This window comes from Colletes latitarsis, chromosome 1 (genome assembly GCF_051014445.1).
Source record: "Colletes latitarsis isolate SP2378_abdomen chromosome 1, iyColLati1, whole genome shotgun sequence".
In the NCBI taxonomy this organism is placed as follows: Eukaryota; Metazoa; Arthropoda; class Insecta; order Hymenoptera; family Colletidae; genus Colletes; species Colletes latitarsis.
The window spans coordinates 2,048,468-2,065,434 of record NC_135134.1 but is presented as its reverse complement, the minus strand read 5'-3'; positions in this window follow the sequence as shown (position 1 = coordinate 2,065,434).

Sequence of the window (16,967 nt, the reverse complement as noted above, 5' to 3'; positions counted from 1 at the left end):
TAATCGGAACCAGATTTAGTTGAATGTTTCAGTGTGGTACCTAATTACTACGTGGTCCAAGCCAGAAAAAGCCCAGGATCTTGACAACAAGTAGGCGAAAAATGCAAAGGTGCGAGACAGATGAGGGCAAATCCCAGACCTAACCGAGACATAACCGGCGTTATCCTCCAAAATATTAATCGCAACCAGGTTTAATTGACTGTTACGGTGCGGTGCCGCATTACTACGAGATCCAATCCCGAAAAAGCCCAGGATCTTGACAACAAGTAGGCGAAAAATGCGAAGCTACGAGCCAGATGATTGCAAATACCAGAACTAACCCAGCCATAACCAGCGTTATCCTCTAAGATAATAATCGGAACCAGCTTTTATTGACGGTTCCAGTGTGGTACCACATTACTACGTGATACAGACCAGAAAAAGGCCAGGATCTGCCAACCAAGTATGCGAAAAATGCGAAGGTACGAGCCAGATGAGGGCAAATCCCAGACCTAACCGAGACATAAGCGGCGTTGTCCTCTAAAATATTAATCGGAACCAGGTTTAATTGACTGTTTCAGTGTGGTACCATATTACTACGTGATCCAAACCAGGAAAAGCCCAGGATCTGGCCAACAAGTATGCGAAAAATGCGAAAGTACGAGCCAGATGAGGGCAAATACCAGACCTATCCCAGACATAGCCGGCGTTATCCTCTAAAATATTAATCGCAACCAGGTTTAATTGACTGTTACGGTGCGGTGCCGCATTACTACGTGATCCAAACCAGAAAAAGCCCAGGATCTTGACAACAAGTAGGCGAAAAATGCGAATCTACGAGCCAGATGATTGCAAATACCAGAACTAACCCAGACATAACCAGCGTTATCCTCTAAGATACTAATCCGAACCAGCTTTTATTGACGGTTTCAGTGTGGTACCACATTACTACGCGATACAGGCCAGAAAATGGCCAGGATCTGGCCAGCAAGTATGCGAAAAATGCGAAAGTACGAGCCAGATGAGGGCAAATACCAGACCTATCCCAGACATAGCCGGCGTTATCCTCTAAAATATTAATCGCAACCAGGTTTAATTGACTGTTTCGGTGTGGTACCGCATTACTACGTGATCCAAACCAGAAAACGGCCAGGGTCTAGCCATCAAGTATGCGATAGATGCGAAAGTGCGAGCCAGATGAGGGCAAATACCTGAACTAACCCAGACATAACCGGCGTTATCCTCTAAAACATTAATCGGAACCAGATTTAGTTGAATGTTTCAGTGTGGTACCTAATTACTACGTGGTCCAAGCCAGAAAAAGCCCAGGATCTTGACAACAAGTAGGCGAAAAATGCAAAGGTGCGAGACAGATGAGGGCAAATCCCAGACCTAACCGAGACATAACCGGCGTTATCCTCCAAAATATTAATCGCAACCAGGTTTAATTGACTGTTACGGTGCGGTGCCGCATTACTACGTTATCTAAACCAGAAAAAGCCCAGGATCTTGACAACAAGTAGGCGAAAAATGCCAAGGAACGAGCCAGATGATTGCAAATACCAGAACTAACCCAGCCATAACCAGCGTTATCCTCTAAGATACTAATTGGAACCAGCTTTTATTGACTGTTTCGGTGTGGTACCGCATTACCACGTGATCCAAACCAGAAAAAGGCCAGGATCTAGCCATCAAGTATGCGATAGATGCGAAAGTGCGAGCCAGATGAGGGCAAATCCCAGACCTAACCGAGACATAACCGGCGTTATCCTCTAAAATATTAATCGCAACCAGGTTTAATTGACTGTTTCGGTGTGGTACCGCATTACTACGTGATCCAAGCCGGAAAAAGGCCAGGATCTGGCCAACAAGTATGCGAAAAATGCGAAAGTAGGAGTCAGATCAGGGCAAATCCCAGACCTAACCGAGACATAACCGGTGTTATCCTCTAAAATATTAATCGCAACCAGGTTTAATTGACTGTTACGGTGTGGTACCGCATTACTACGTGATCCAGATCAGAAAAAGCCCAGGATCTTGACAACAAGTAGGCGAAAAATGCGAAGGTACGAGCCAGATGAGGGCAAATACCAGAACTAACCGAGACATAACCGGTGTTATCCTCTAAAATATTAATCGCAACCAGGTTTAATTGACTGTTACGGTGTGGTACCGCATTACTACGTGATCCAGACCAGAAAAAGCCCAGGATCTTGACAACAAGTAGGCGAAAAATGCGAAGGTACGAGCCAGATGAGGGCAAATCCCAGACCTAACCGAGACATAACCGGCGTTATCCTCTAAAATATTAATCGCAACCAGGTTTAATTGACAGTTTCGGTGTGGTACCGCATTACTACGTGATCCAAGCCAGAAAAAGGCCAGGATCTGGCCAGCAAGTATGCGAAAAATGCGAAAGTACGAGCCACATGAGGGCAAATCCCAGACCTAACCCAGACATAACCGGCGTTATCCTCTAAAATCTTAATCGCAACCAGGTTTAATTGACTGTTTCAGTGTGGTACCATATTACTACGTGATCCGAACCAGAAAAAGCCCTGGATCTTGCCAACAAGTAGGCGAAAAATGCGAAGTTACGAGCCAGATGAGGGCAAATCCCAGACCTAACCGAGACATAACCGGCGTTATCCTCTAAAATATTAATCGGAACCAGGTTTAATTGACTGTTTCAGTGTGGTACCATATTACTACGTGATCCAAACCTGAAAAAGCCCAGGATCTTGACAACAAGTAGGCGAAAAATGCGAAGGTATGAGCCAGTTGATTGCAAATACCAGAACTAACCCAGCCATAACCAGCGTTATCCTCTAAGATACTAATCGGAACCAGCTTTTATTGCCGGTTCCAGTGTGGTACCACATTACTACGTGATACAGACCAGAAAAAGGCCAGGATCTGGCCACCAAGTATGCGATAGATGCGAAAGTGCGAGCCAGATGAGGGCAAATACCAGACCTAACCGAGACATAACCGGCGGTATCCTCTAAAATATTAATCGCAACCGGGTTTAATTGACTGTTTCGGTGGGGTACCGCATTACTACGTGATCCAAACCAGAAAAAGGCCAGGATCTAGCCATCAAGTATGCGATAGATGCGAAAGTGCGAGCCAGATGAGGGCAAATCCCAGACCTAACCGATACATAACCGGCGTTATCCTCCAAAATATTAATCGCAACCAGGTTTAATTGACTGTTTCGGTGTGGTACCGCATTACTACGTGATCCAAGCCAGAAAAAGGCCAGGATCTGGCCAACAAGTATGCGAAAAATGCAAAAGTAGGAGCCAGATCAGGGCAAATCCCAGACCTAACCGAGACATAACCGGTGTTATCCTCCAAAATATTAATCGCAACCAGGTTTAGTTGACTGTTACGGTGTGGTACCGCATTACTACGTGATCCAGACCAGAAAAAGCCCAGGATCTTGACAACAAGTAGGCGAAAAATGCGAAGGTACGAGCCAGATGAGGGCAAATACCAGAACTAACCCAGACATAGCCGGCGTTATCCTCTAAAATATTAATCGGAACCAGGTTTAGTTGAATGTTTCAGTGTGGTACCTAATTACTACGTGGTCCAAGCCAGAAAAAGGCCAGGATCTGGCCAACAAGTATGCGTAAAATGCGAAAGTACGAGCCAGATGAGGGCAAATCCCAGACCTAACCGAGACATAACCGGCGTTATCCTCTAAAATATTAATCGCAACCAGGTTTAATTGACAGTTTCGGTGTGGTACCGCATTACTACGTGATGCGAACCAGAAAAAGCCCAGGATCTTGCCAACAAGTATGCGAAAAATGCGAAAGTAGGAGCCAGATCAGGGCAAATCCCAGACCTAACCGAGACATAACCGGCGTTATCCTCTAAAATATTAATCGCAACCAGGTTTAATTGACTGTTTCGGTGTGGTACCGCATTACTACGTGATCCAAACCAGGAAAAGCCCAGGATCTGGCCAACAAGTATGCGAAAAATGCGAAAGTAGGAGACAGATGAGGCCAAATCCGAGACCTAACCGGGACATAATCGGCGTTATCCTCTAAAATATTAATCGCAACCAGGTTTAATTGACTGTTTCGGTGTGGTACCGCATTACTACGTGATCCGAACCAGAAAAAGCCCAGGATCTTGCCAACAAGTAGGCGAGAAATGCAAAGGTACGAGCCAGATGAGGGCAAATCCCAGACCTAACCGAGACATAACCGGCGTTATCCCCCAAAATATAAATCGCAACCAGGTTTAATTGACTGTTACGGTGTGGTTCCGCATTACTACGTGATCCAAACCTGAAAAAGCCCAGGATCTTGACAACAAGTAGGCGAAAAATGCGAAGGTACGAGCCAGATGAGGGCAAATACCAGAACTAACCCAGACATAACCGGCGTTATCCTCTAAAATATTAATCGGAACCAGGTTTAGTTGAATGTTTCAGTGTGGTACCTAATTACTACGTGGTCCAAGCCTGAAAAAGGCCAGGATCTGGCCAACAAGTATGCGAAAGATGCGAAAGTACGAGCCAGATGAGGGCAAATCCCAGACCTAACCGAGACATAACCGGCGTTATCCTCTAAAATATTAATCGCAACCAGGTTTAATTGACAGTTTCGGTGTGGTACCGCATTACTACGTGATCCAAGCCAGAAAAAGGCCAGGATCTGGCCAATAAGTATGCGAAAAATGCGAAAGTACGAGCCACATGAGGGCAAATCCCAGACCTAACCCAGACATAACCGGCGTTATCCTCTAAAATCTTAATCGCAACCAGGTTTAATTGACTGTTTGGGTGTGGTACCGCATTACTACGTGATCCGAACCAGAAAAAGCCCAGGATCTTGACAACAAGTAGGCGAAAAATGCGAAAGTACGAGCCACATGAGGCAAATCCCAGACCTAACCCAGGCATAACCGGCGTTATCCTCTAAAATATTAATCGCAACCAGGTTTAATTGACTGTTTCGGTGCGGTACCGCATTACTACGTGATCCGAACCAGAAGAAGCCCTGGATCTTGCCAAGAAGTAGGCGAAAAATGCGAAGTTACGAGCCAGATGAGGGCAAATCCCAGACCTAACCGAGACATAACCGGCGTTATCCTCTAAAATATTAATCGGAACCAGGTTTAATTGACTGTTTCAGTGTGGTACCATATTACTACGTGATCCAAACCTGAAAAAGCCCAGGATCTTGACAACAAGTAGGCGAAAAATGCGAAGGTACGAGCCAGATGATTGCAAATACCAGAACTAACCCAGCCATAACCAGCGTTATCCTCTAAGATACTAATCGGAACCAGCTTTTATTGTCGGTTCCAGTGTGGTACCACATTACTACGTGCTACAGACCAGAAAAAGGCCAGGATCTGGCCACCAAGTATGCGATAGATGCGAAAGTGCGAGCCAGATGAGGGCAAATACCAGACCTAACCGAGACATAACCGGCGGTATCCCCTAAAATATTAATCGGAACCAGGTTTAGTTGAATGTTTCAGTGTGGTACCTAATTACTACGTGGTCCAAGCCAGAAAAAGGCCAGGATCTGGCCAACAAGTATGCGTAAAATGCGAAAGTACGAGCCAGATGAGGGCAAATCCCAGACCTAACCGAGACATAACCGGCGTTATCCTCCAAAATATTAATCGCAACCAGGTTTAATTGACTGTTTCGGTGTGGTACCGCATTACTACGTGATCCAAGCCAGAAAAAGGCCAGGATCTGGCCAACAAGTATGCGAAAAATGCAAAAGTAGGAGCCAGATCAGGGCAAATCCCAGACCTAACCAAGACATAACCGGTGTTATCCTCTAAAATATTAATCCCCAACCAGGTTTAATTGACTGTTACGGTGTGGTACCGCATTACTACGTGATCCAGACCAGAAAAAGCCCAGGATCTTGACAACAAGTAGGCGAAAAATGCGAAGGTACGAGCCAGATGAGGGCAAATACCAGAACTAACCCAGACATAGCCGGCGTCATCCTCTAAAATATTAATCGGAACCAGGTTTAGTTGAATGTTTCAGTGTGGTACCTAATTACTACGTGGTCCAAGCCAGAAAAAGGCCAGGATCTGGCCAACAAGTATGCGTAAAATGCGAAAGTGCGAGCCAGATGAGGGCAAATCCCAGACCTAACCGAGACATAACCGGCGGTATCCTCTAAAATATTAATCGCAACCAGGTTTAATTGACTGTTTCGGTGTGGTACCGCATTACTACGTGATCCAAACCAGTAAATGGCCAGGATCTAGCCATCAAGTATGCGATAGATGCGAAAGTAGGAGCCAGATCAGGGCAAATCCCAGACCTAACCGAGACATAACCGGTGTTATCCTCTAAAATATTAATCGCAACCAGGTTTAATTGACTGTTACGGTGTGGTACCGCATTACTACGTCATCCAGACCAGAGAAAGCCCAGGATCTTGACAACAAGTAGGCGAAAAATGCGAAGGTACGAGCCAGATGAGGGCAAATACCAGAACTAACCCAGACATAGCCGGCGTTATCCTCTAAAATATTAATCGGAACCAGGTTTAGTTGAATGTTTCAGTGTGGTACCTAATTACTACGTGGTCCAAGCCAGAAAAAGGCCAGGATCTGGCCAACAAGTATGCGAAAAATGCGAAAGTACGAGCCAGATGAGGGCAAATCCCAGACCTAACCGAGACATAACCGGCGTTATCCTCTAAAATATTAATCGCAACCAGGTTTAATTGACAGTTTCGGTGTGGTACCGCATTACTACGTGATGCGAACCAGAAAAAGCCCAGGATCTTGCCAACAAGTAGGCGAAAAATGCAAAGGTACGAGCCAGATGCGGGCAAATCCCAGACCCAACCGAGACATAACCGGCGTTTTCCTCCAAAATATTAATCGTAACCAGGTTTAATTGACTGTTACGGTGTGGTACCGCATTACTACGTGATCCAGACCAGAAAAAGCCCAGGATCTTGACAACAAGTAGGCGAAAAATGTGAAGGTACGAGCCAGATGATTGCAAATACCAGAACTAACACAGCCATAACCAGCGTTATCCTCTAAGATACTAATCGGAACCAGCTTTTATTGACGTTTCCAGTGTGGTACCACATTACTACGTGATACAGACCAGAAAAAGGCCAGGATCTGGCCAGCAAGTATGCGAAAAATGCGAAAGTGCGAGCCAGATGAGGGCAAATCCCAGACCTAACCGAGACATAACCGGCGGTATCCTCTAAAATATTAATCGCAACCAGGTTTAATTGACTGTTTCGGTGTGGTACCGCATTACTACGTGATCCAAACCAGTAAATGGCCAGGATCTAGCCATCAAGTATGCGATAGATGCGAAAGTAGGAGCCAGATCAGGGCAAATCCCAGACCTAACCGAGACATAACCGGTGTTATCCTCTAAAATATTAATCGCAACCAGGTTTAATTGACTGTTACGGTATGGTACCGCATTACTACGTCATCCAGACCAGAAAAAGCCCAGGATCTTGACAACAAGTAGGCGAAAAATGCGAAGGTACGAGCCAGATGAGGGCAAATACCAGAACTAACCCAGACATAGCCGGCGTTATCCTCTAAAATATTAATCGGAACCAGGTTTAGTTGAATGTTTCAGTGTGGTACCTAATTACTACGTGGTCCAAGCCAGAAAAAGGCCAGGATCTGGCCAACAAGTATGCGAAAAATGCGAAAGTACGAGCCAGATGAGGGCAAATCCCAGACCTAACCGAGACATAACCGGCGTTATCCTCTAAAATATTAATCGCAACCAGGTTTAATTGACAGTTTCGGTGTGGTACCGCATTACTACGTGATGCGAACCAGAAAAAGCCCAGGATCTTGCCAACAAGTAGGCGAAAAATGCAAAGGTACGAGCCAGATGCGGGCAAATCCCAGACCTAACCGAGACATAAGCGGCGTTATCCTCTAAAATATTAATCGGAACCAGGTTTAATTGACTGTTTCAGTGTGATACCATATTACTACGTGATCCAAACCAGGAAAAGCCCAGGATCTGGCCAACAAGTATGCGAAAAATGCGAAAGTAGGAGCCAGATCAGGGCAAATCCCAGACCTAACCGAGACATAACCGGCCTTATCCTCTAAAATATTAATCGCAACCAGGTTTAATTGACTGTTTCGGTGTGGTACCGCATTACTACGTGATCCCAACCAGAAAAAGCCCAGGATCTTGCCTACAAGTAGGCGAAAAATGCAAAGGTACGAGCCAGATGAGGGCAAATCCCAGACCTAACCGAGACATAACCGGCGTTATCCCCCAAAATATTAATCGCAACCAGGTTTAATTGACTGTTACGGTGTGGTACCGCATTACTACGTGATCCAAACCAGAAAAAGCCCAGGATCTTGACAACAAGTAGGCGAAAAATGCAAAGGTACGAGCCAGATGATTGCAAATACCAGAACTAACCCAGCCATAACCAGCGTTATCCTCTAAGATACTAATCGGAACCAGCTTTTATTGACGGTTCCAGTGTGGTACCACATTACTACGTGATACAGACCAGAAAAAGGCCAGGATCTGGCCACCAAGTATGCGATAGATGCGAAAGTGCGAGCCAGATGAGGGCAAATACCAGAACCAACCCAGACATAACCGGCGTTATTCTCTAAAATATTAATCGGAACCAGGTTTATTTGACTGTTTCAGTGTGGTACCACATTACTACGTGGTCCAAGCCAGAAAAAGCCCAGGATCTGGCCAACAAGTATGCGAAAAATGCGAAAGTGCGAGCCAGATGAGGGCAAATCCCAGTCCTAACCGAGACATAACCGGCGTTATCCTCTAAAATATTATTCGCAACCAGGTTTAATTGACTGTTTCGGTGTGGTACCGCATTACTACGTGATCCAATCCAGGAAAAGCCCAGGATCTGGCCAACAAGTATGCGAAAAATGCGAAAGTAGGAGCCAGATCAGGGCAAATCCCAGACCTAACCGAGACATAACCGGCGTTATCCTCTAAAATATTATTCGCAACCAGGTTTAATTGACTGTTTCAGTGTGGTACCACATTACTACGTGGTCCAAGCCAGAAAAAGCCCAGGATCTGGCCAACAAGTATGCGAAAAATGCGAAAGTGCGAGCCAGATGAGGGCAAATCCCAGACCTAACCGAGACATAACCGGCGTAATCCTCTAAAATATTATTCGCAACCAGGTTTAATTGACTGTTTCGGTGTGGTACCGCATTACTACGTGATCCAAACCAGAAAAAGGCCAGGATCTAGCCATCAAGTATGCGATAGATGCGAAAGTGCGAGCCAGATGAGGGCAAATCCCAGACCTAACCGAGACATAACCGGCGTTATCCCCTAAAATATTAATCGCAACCAGGTTTAATTGACTGTTTCAGTGTGGTGCCGCATTACTACGTGATCCAATCCAGGAAAAGCCCAGGATCTGGCCAACAAGTATGCGAAAAATGCGAAAGTAGGAGCCAGATCAGGGCAAATCCCAGACCTAACCGAGACATAACCGGCGTTATCCTCCAGAATATTAATAGCAACCAGGTTTAATTGACAGTTTCGGTGTGGTACCGCATTACTACGTGATCCAAGCCAGAAAAAGGCCAGGATCTGGCCAACAAGTATGCGAAAAATGCGAAAGTACGAGCCACATGAGGGCAAATCCCAGACCTAACCCAGACATAACCGGCGTTATCCTCTAAAATATTAATCGCAACCAGGTTTAATTGACTGTTTCGGTGTGGTACCGCATTACTACGTGATCCAAACCAGAAAAAGGCCAGGATCTAGCCATCAAATATGCGATAGATGCGAAAGTGCGAGCCAGATGAGGGCAAATACCAGAACTAACTCAGACATAACCGGCGTTATCCTCTAAAATATTAATCGGAACCAGGTTTAGTTGAATGTTTCAGTGTGGTACCGAATTACTACGTGGTCCAAGCCAGAAGAAGGCCAGGATCTGGCCAACAAGTATGCGAAAAATGCGAAAGTAGGAGCCAGACCAGGGCAAATCCCAGACCTAACCGAGACATAACCGGCGTTATCCTCTAAAATATTAATCGCAACCAGGTTTAATTGACTGTTTCGGTGTGGTACCGCATTACTACGTGATCCGAACCAGAAAAAGCCCAGGATCTTGACAACAAGTAGGCGAAAAATGCGAAAGTACGAGCCACATGAGGGCAAATCCCAGACCTAACCCAGGCATAACCGGCGTTATCCTCTAAAATATTAATCGCAACCAGGTTTAATTGACTGTTTCGGTGTGGTACCGCATTACTACGTGATCCGAACCAGAAAAAGCCCTGGATCTTGCCAACAAGTAGGCGAAAAATGCGAAGTTACGAGCCAGATGAGGGCAAATCCCAGACCTAACCGAGACATAACCGGCGTTATCCTCTAAAATATTAATCGGAACCAGGTTTAATTGACTGTTTCAGTGTGGTACCATATTACTACGTGATCCAAACCAGAAAAAGCCCAGGATCTTGCCAACAAGTAGGCGAAAAATGCAAAGGTACGAGCCAGATGAGGGCAAATCCCAGACCTAACCGAGACATAACCGGCGTTATCCCCCAAAATATTAATCGCAACCAGGTTTAATTGACTGTTACGGTGTGGTACCGCATTACTACGTGATCCAAACCAGAAAAAGCCCAGGATCTTGACAACAAGTAGGCGAAAAAGGCGAAGGTACGAGCCAGATGATTGCAAATACCAGAACTAACCCAGCCATAACCAGCGTTATCCTCTAAGATACTAATCGGAACCAGCTTTTATTGACGGTTCCAGTGTGGTACCACATTACTACGTGATACAGACCAGAAAAAGGCCAGGATCTGGCCACCAAGTATGCGATAGATGCGAAAGTGCGAGCCAGATGAGGGCAAATACCAGAACCAACCCAGACATAACCGGCGTTATTCTCTAAAATATTAATCGGAACCAGGTTTATTTGACTGTTTCAATGTGGTACCACATTACTACGTGGTCCAAGCCAGAAAAAGCCCAGGATCTGGCCAACAAGTATGCGAAAAATGCGAAAGTGCGAGCCAGATGAGGGCAAATCCCAGTCCTAACCGAGACATAACCGGCGTTATCCTCTAAAATATTATTCGCAACCAGGTTTAATTGACTGTTTCGGTGTGGTACCGCATTACTACGTGATCCAATCCAGGAAAAGCCCAGGATCTGGCCAACAAGTATGCGAAAAATGCGAAAGTAGGAGCCAGATCAGGGCAAATCCCAGACCTAACCGAGACATAACCGGCGTTATCCCCTAAAATATTAATCGCAACCAGGTTAAATTGACTGTTTCGGTGTGGTGCCGCATTACTACGTGATCCAATCCAGGAAAAGCCCAGGATCTGGCCAACAAGTATGCGAAAAATGCGAAAGTAGGAGCCAGATCAGGGCAAATCCCAGACCTAACCGAGACATAACCGGCGTTATCCTCCAGAATATTAATCGCAACCAGGTTTAGTTGAATGTTTCAGTGTGGTACCTAATTACTACGTGGTCCAAGCCAGAAAAAGGCCAGGATCTGGCCGACAAGTATGCGAAAAATGCGAAAGTACGAGCCAGATGAGGGCAAATCCCAGACCTAACCGAGACATAACCGGCGTTATCCTCTAAAATATTAATCGCAACCAGGTTTAATTGACAGTTTCGGTGTGGTACCGCATTACTACGTGATGCGAACCAGAAAAAGCCCAGGATCTTGCCAACAAGTAGGCGAAAAATGCAAAGGTACGAGCCAGATGCGGGCAAATCCCAGACCCAACCGAGACATAACCGGCGTTTTCCTCCAAAATATTAATCGTAACCAGGTTTAATTGACTGTTACGGTGTGGTACCGCATTACTACGTGATCCAGACCAGAAAAAGCCCAGGATCTTGACAACAAGTAGGCGAAAAATGTGAAGGTACGAGCCAGATGATTGCAAATACCAGAACTAACACAGCCATAACCAGCGTTATCCTCTAAGATACTAATCGGAACCAGCTTTTATTGACGTTTCCAGTGTGGTACCACATTACTACGTGATACAGATCAGAAAAAGGTCAGGATCTGGCCACCAAGTATGTGATAGATGCGAAAGTGCGAGCCAGATGAGGGCAAATACCAGAACCAACCCAGACATAACCGGCGTTATTCTCTAAAATATTAATCGGAACCAGGTTTAGTTGAATGTTTCTGTGTGGTACCAAATTACTACGTGGTCCAAGCCAGAAAAAGGCCAGGATCTGGCCAACAAGTATGCGAAAAATGCGAAGGTACGAGCCAGATGAGGGCAAATCCCAGACCTAACCGAGACATAAGCGGCGTTATCCTCTAAAATATTAATCGGAACCAGGTTTAATTGACTGTTTCAGTGTGGTACCATATTACTACGTGATCCAAACCAGGAAAAGCCCAGGATCTGGCCAACAAGTATGCGAAAAATGCGAAAGTAGGAGCCAGATCAGGGCAAATCCCAGACCTAACCGAGACATAACCGGCCTTATCCTCTAAAATATTAATCGCAACCAGGTTTAATTGACTGTTTCGGTGTGGTACCGCATTACTACGTGATCCGAACCAGAAAAAGCCCAGGATCTTGCCTACAAGTAGGCGAAAAATGCAAAGGTACGAGCCAGATGAGGGCAAATCCCAGACCTAACCGAGACATAACCGGCGTTATCCCCCAAAATATTAATCGCAACCAGGTTTAATTGACTGTTACGGTGTGGTACCGCATTACTACGTGATCCAAACCAGAAAAAGCCCAGGATCTTGACAACAAGTAGGCGAAAAATGCAAAGGTACGAGCCAGATGATTGCAAATACCAGAACTAACCCAGCCATAACCAGCGTTATCCTCTAAGATACTAATCGGAACCAGCTTTTATTGACGGTTCCAGTGTGGTACCACATTACTACGTGATACAGACCAGAAAAAGGCCAGGATCTGGCCACCAAGTATGCGATAGATGCGAAAGTGCGAGCCAGATGAGGGCAAATACCAGAACCAACCCAGACATAACCGGCGTTATTCTCTAAAATATTAATCGGAACCAGGTTTATTTGACTGTTTCAGTGTGGTACCACATTACTACGTGGTCCAATCCAGGAAAAGCCCAGGATCTGGCCAACAAGTATGCGAAAAATGCGAAAGTAGGAGCCAGATCAGGGCAAATCCCAGACCTAACCGAGACATAACCGGCGTTATCCTCTAAAATATTATTCGCAACCAGGTTTAATTGACTGTTTCAGTGTGGTACCACATTACTACGTGGTCCAAGCCAGAAAAAGCCCAGGATCTGGCCAACAAGTATGCGAAAAATGCGAAAGTGCGAGCCAGATGAGGGCAAATCCCAGACCTAACCGAGACATAACCGGCGTTATCCTCTAAAATATTATTCGCAACCAGGTTTAATTGACTGTTTCGGTGTGGTACCGCATTACTACGTGATCCAAACCAGAAAAAGGCCAGGATCTAGCCATCAAGTATGCGATAGATGCGAAAGTGCGAGCCAGATGAGGGCAAATCCCAGACCTAACCGAGACATAACCGGCGTTATCCCCTAAAATATTAATCGCAACCAGGTTTAATTGACTGTTTCAGTGTGGTGCCGCATTACTACGTGATCCAATCCAGGAAAAGCCCAGGATCTGGCCAACAAGTATGCGAAAAATGCGAAAGTAGGAGCCAGATCAGGGCAAATCCCAGACCTAACCGAGACATAACCGGCGTTATCCTCCAGAATATTAATAGCAACCAGGTTTAATTGACAGTTTCCGTGTGGTACCGCATTACTACGTGATCCAAGCCAGAAAAAGGCCAGGATCTGGCCAACAAGTGTGCGAAAAATGCGAAAGTACGAGCCACATGAGGGCAAATCCCAGACCTAACCCAGACATAACCGGCGTTATCCTCTAAAATATTAATCGCAACCAGGTTTAATTGACTGTTTCGGTGTGGTACCGCATTACTACGTGATCCAAACCAGAAAAAGGCCAGGATCTAGCCATCAAATATGCGATAGATGCGAAAGTGCGAGCCAGATGAGGGCAAATACCAGAACTAACTCAGACATAACCGGCGTTATCCTCTAAAATATTAATCGGAACCAGGTTTAGTTGAATGTTTCAGTGTGGTACCGAATTACTACGTGGTCCAAGCCAGAAGAAGGCCAGGATCTGGCCAACAAGTATGCGAAAAATGCGAAAGTAGGAGCCAGACCAGGGCAAATCCCAGACCTAACCGAGACATAACCGGCGTTATCCTCTAAAATATTAATCGCAACCAGGTTTAATTGACTGTTTCGGTGTGGTACCGCATTACTACGTGATCCGAACCAGAAAAAGCCCAGGATCTTGACAACAAGTAGGCGAAAAATGCGAAAGTACGAGCCACATGAGGGCAAATCCCAGACCTAACCCAGGCATAACCGGCGTTATCCTCTAAAATATTAATCGCAACCAGGTTTAATTGACTGTTTCGGTGTGGTACCGCATTACTACGTGATCCGAACCAGAAAAAGCCCTGGATCTTGCCAACAAGTAGGCGAAAAATGCGAAGTTACGAGCCAGATGAGGGCAAATCCCAGACCTAACCGAGACATAACCGGCGTTATCCTCTGAAATATTAATCGGAACCAGGTTTAATTGACTGTTTCAGTGTGGTACCATATTACTACGTGATCCAAACCAGAAAAAGCCCAGGATCTTGCCAACAAGTAGGCGAAAAATGCAAAGGTACGAGCCAGATGAGGGCAAATCCCAGACCTAACCGAGACATAACCGGCGTTATCCCCCAAAATATTAATCGCAACCAGGTTTAATTGACTGTTACGGTGTGGTACCGCATTACTACGTGATCCAAACCAGAAAAAGCGCAGGATCTTGACAACAAGTAGGCGAAAAAGGCGAAGGTACGAGCCAGATGATTGCAAATACCAGAACTAACCCAGCCATAACCAGCGTTATCCTCTAAGATACTAATCGGAACCAGCTTTTATTGACGGTTCCAGTGTGGTACCACATTACTACGTGATACAGACCAGAAAAAGGCCAGGATCTGGCCACCAAGTATGCGATAGATGCGAAAGTGCTAGCCAGATGAGGGCAAATACCAGAACCAACCCTGACATAACCGGCGTTATTCTCTAAAATATTAATCGGAACCAGGTTTAGTTGAATGTTTCAGTGTGGTACCAAATTACTACGTGGTCCAAGCCAGAAAAAGGCCAGGATCTGGCCAACAAGTAGGCGAAAAATTCAAAGGTACGAGCCAGATGAGGGCAAATCCCAGACCTAACCGAGACATAACCGGCGTTATCCCCCAAAATATTAATCGCAACCAGGTTTAATTGACTGTTACGGTGTGGTACCGCATTACTACGTGATCCAAACCAGAAAAAGCCCAGGATCTTGACAACAAGTAGGCGAAAAATGCAAAGGTACGAGCCAGATGATTGCAAATACCAGAACTAACCCAGCCATAACCAGCGTTATCCTCTAAGATACTAATCGGAACCAGCTTTTATTGACGGTTCCAGTGTGGTACCACATTACTACCTGATACAGACCAGAAAAAGGCCAGGATCTGGCCACCAAGTATGCGATAGATGCGAAAGTGCGAGCCAGATGAGGGCAAATACCAGAACCAACCCAGACATAACCGGCGTTATTCTCTAAAATATTAATCGGAACCAGGTTTATTTGACTGTTTCAGTGTGGTACCACATTACTACGTGGTCCAAGCCAGAAAAAGCCCAGGATCTGGCCAACAAGTATGCGAAAAATGCGAAAGTGCGAGCCAGATGAGGGCAAATCCCAGTCCTAACCGAGACATAACCGGCGTTATCCTCTAAAATATTATTCGCAACCAGGTTTAATTGACTGTTTCGGTGTGGTACCGCATTACTACGTGATCCAATCCAGGAAAAGCCCAGGATCTGGCCAACAAGTATGCGAAAAATGCGAAAGTAGGAGCCAGATCAGGGCAAATCCCAGACCTAACCGAGACATAACCGGCGTTATCCCCTAAAATATTAATCGCAACCAGGTTTAATTGACTGTTTCGGTGTGGTGCCGCATTACTACGTGATCCAATCCAGGAAAAGCCCAGGATCTGGCCAACAAGTATGCGAAAAATGCGAAAGCAGGAGCCAGATCAGGGCAAATCCCAGACCTAACCGAGACATAACCGGCGTTATCCTCCAGAATATTAATCGCAACCAGGTTTAATTGACTGTTTCGGTGTGGTACCATATTACTACGTGATCCAAACCAGAAAAAGGCCAGGATCTAGCCATCAAGTATGCGATAGATGCGAAAGTGCGAGCCAGATGAGGGCAAATACCAGAACTAACCCAGACATAACCGGCGTTATCCCCTAAATTATTAATCGCAACCAGGTTTAATTGACTGTTTCGGTGTGGTGCCGCATTACTACGTGATCCGAACCAGAAAAAGCCCAGGATCTGGCCAACAAGTATGCGAAAGATGCGAAAGTACGAGCCACATGAGGGCAAATCCCAGACCTAACCCAGGCATAACCGGCGTTATCCTCTAAAATATTAATCGGAACCAGGTTTAATTGACTGTTTCAGTGTGGTACCATATTACTACGTGATCCAAAGCAAGAAAAGCCCAGGATCTGGCCAACAAGTATGCGAAAAATGCGAAAGTAGGAGCCAGATCAGGGCAAATCCCAGACCTAACCGAGACATAACCGGCCTTATCCTCTAAAATATTAATCGCAACCAGGTTTAATTGACTGTTTCGGTGTGGTACCGCATTACTACGTGATCCGAACCAGAAAAAGCCCAGGATCTTGCCAACAAGTAGGCGAAAAAAGCAAAGGTACGAGCCAGATGAGGGCAAATCCCAGACCTAACCGAGACATAACCGGCGTTATCCCCCAAAATATTAATCGCAACCAGGTTTAATTGACTGTTACGGTGTGGTACCGCATTACTACGTGATCCAAACCAGAAAAAG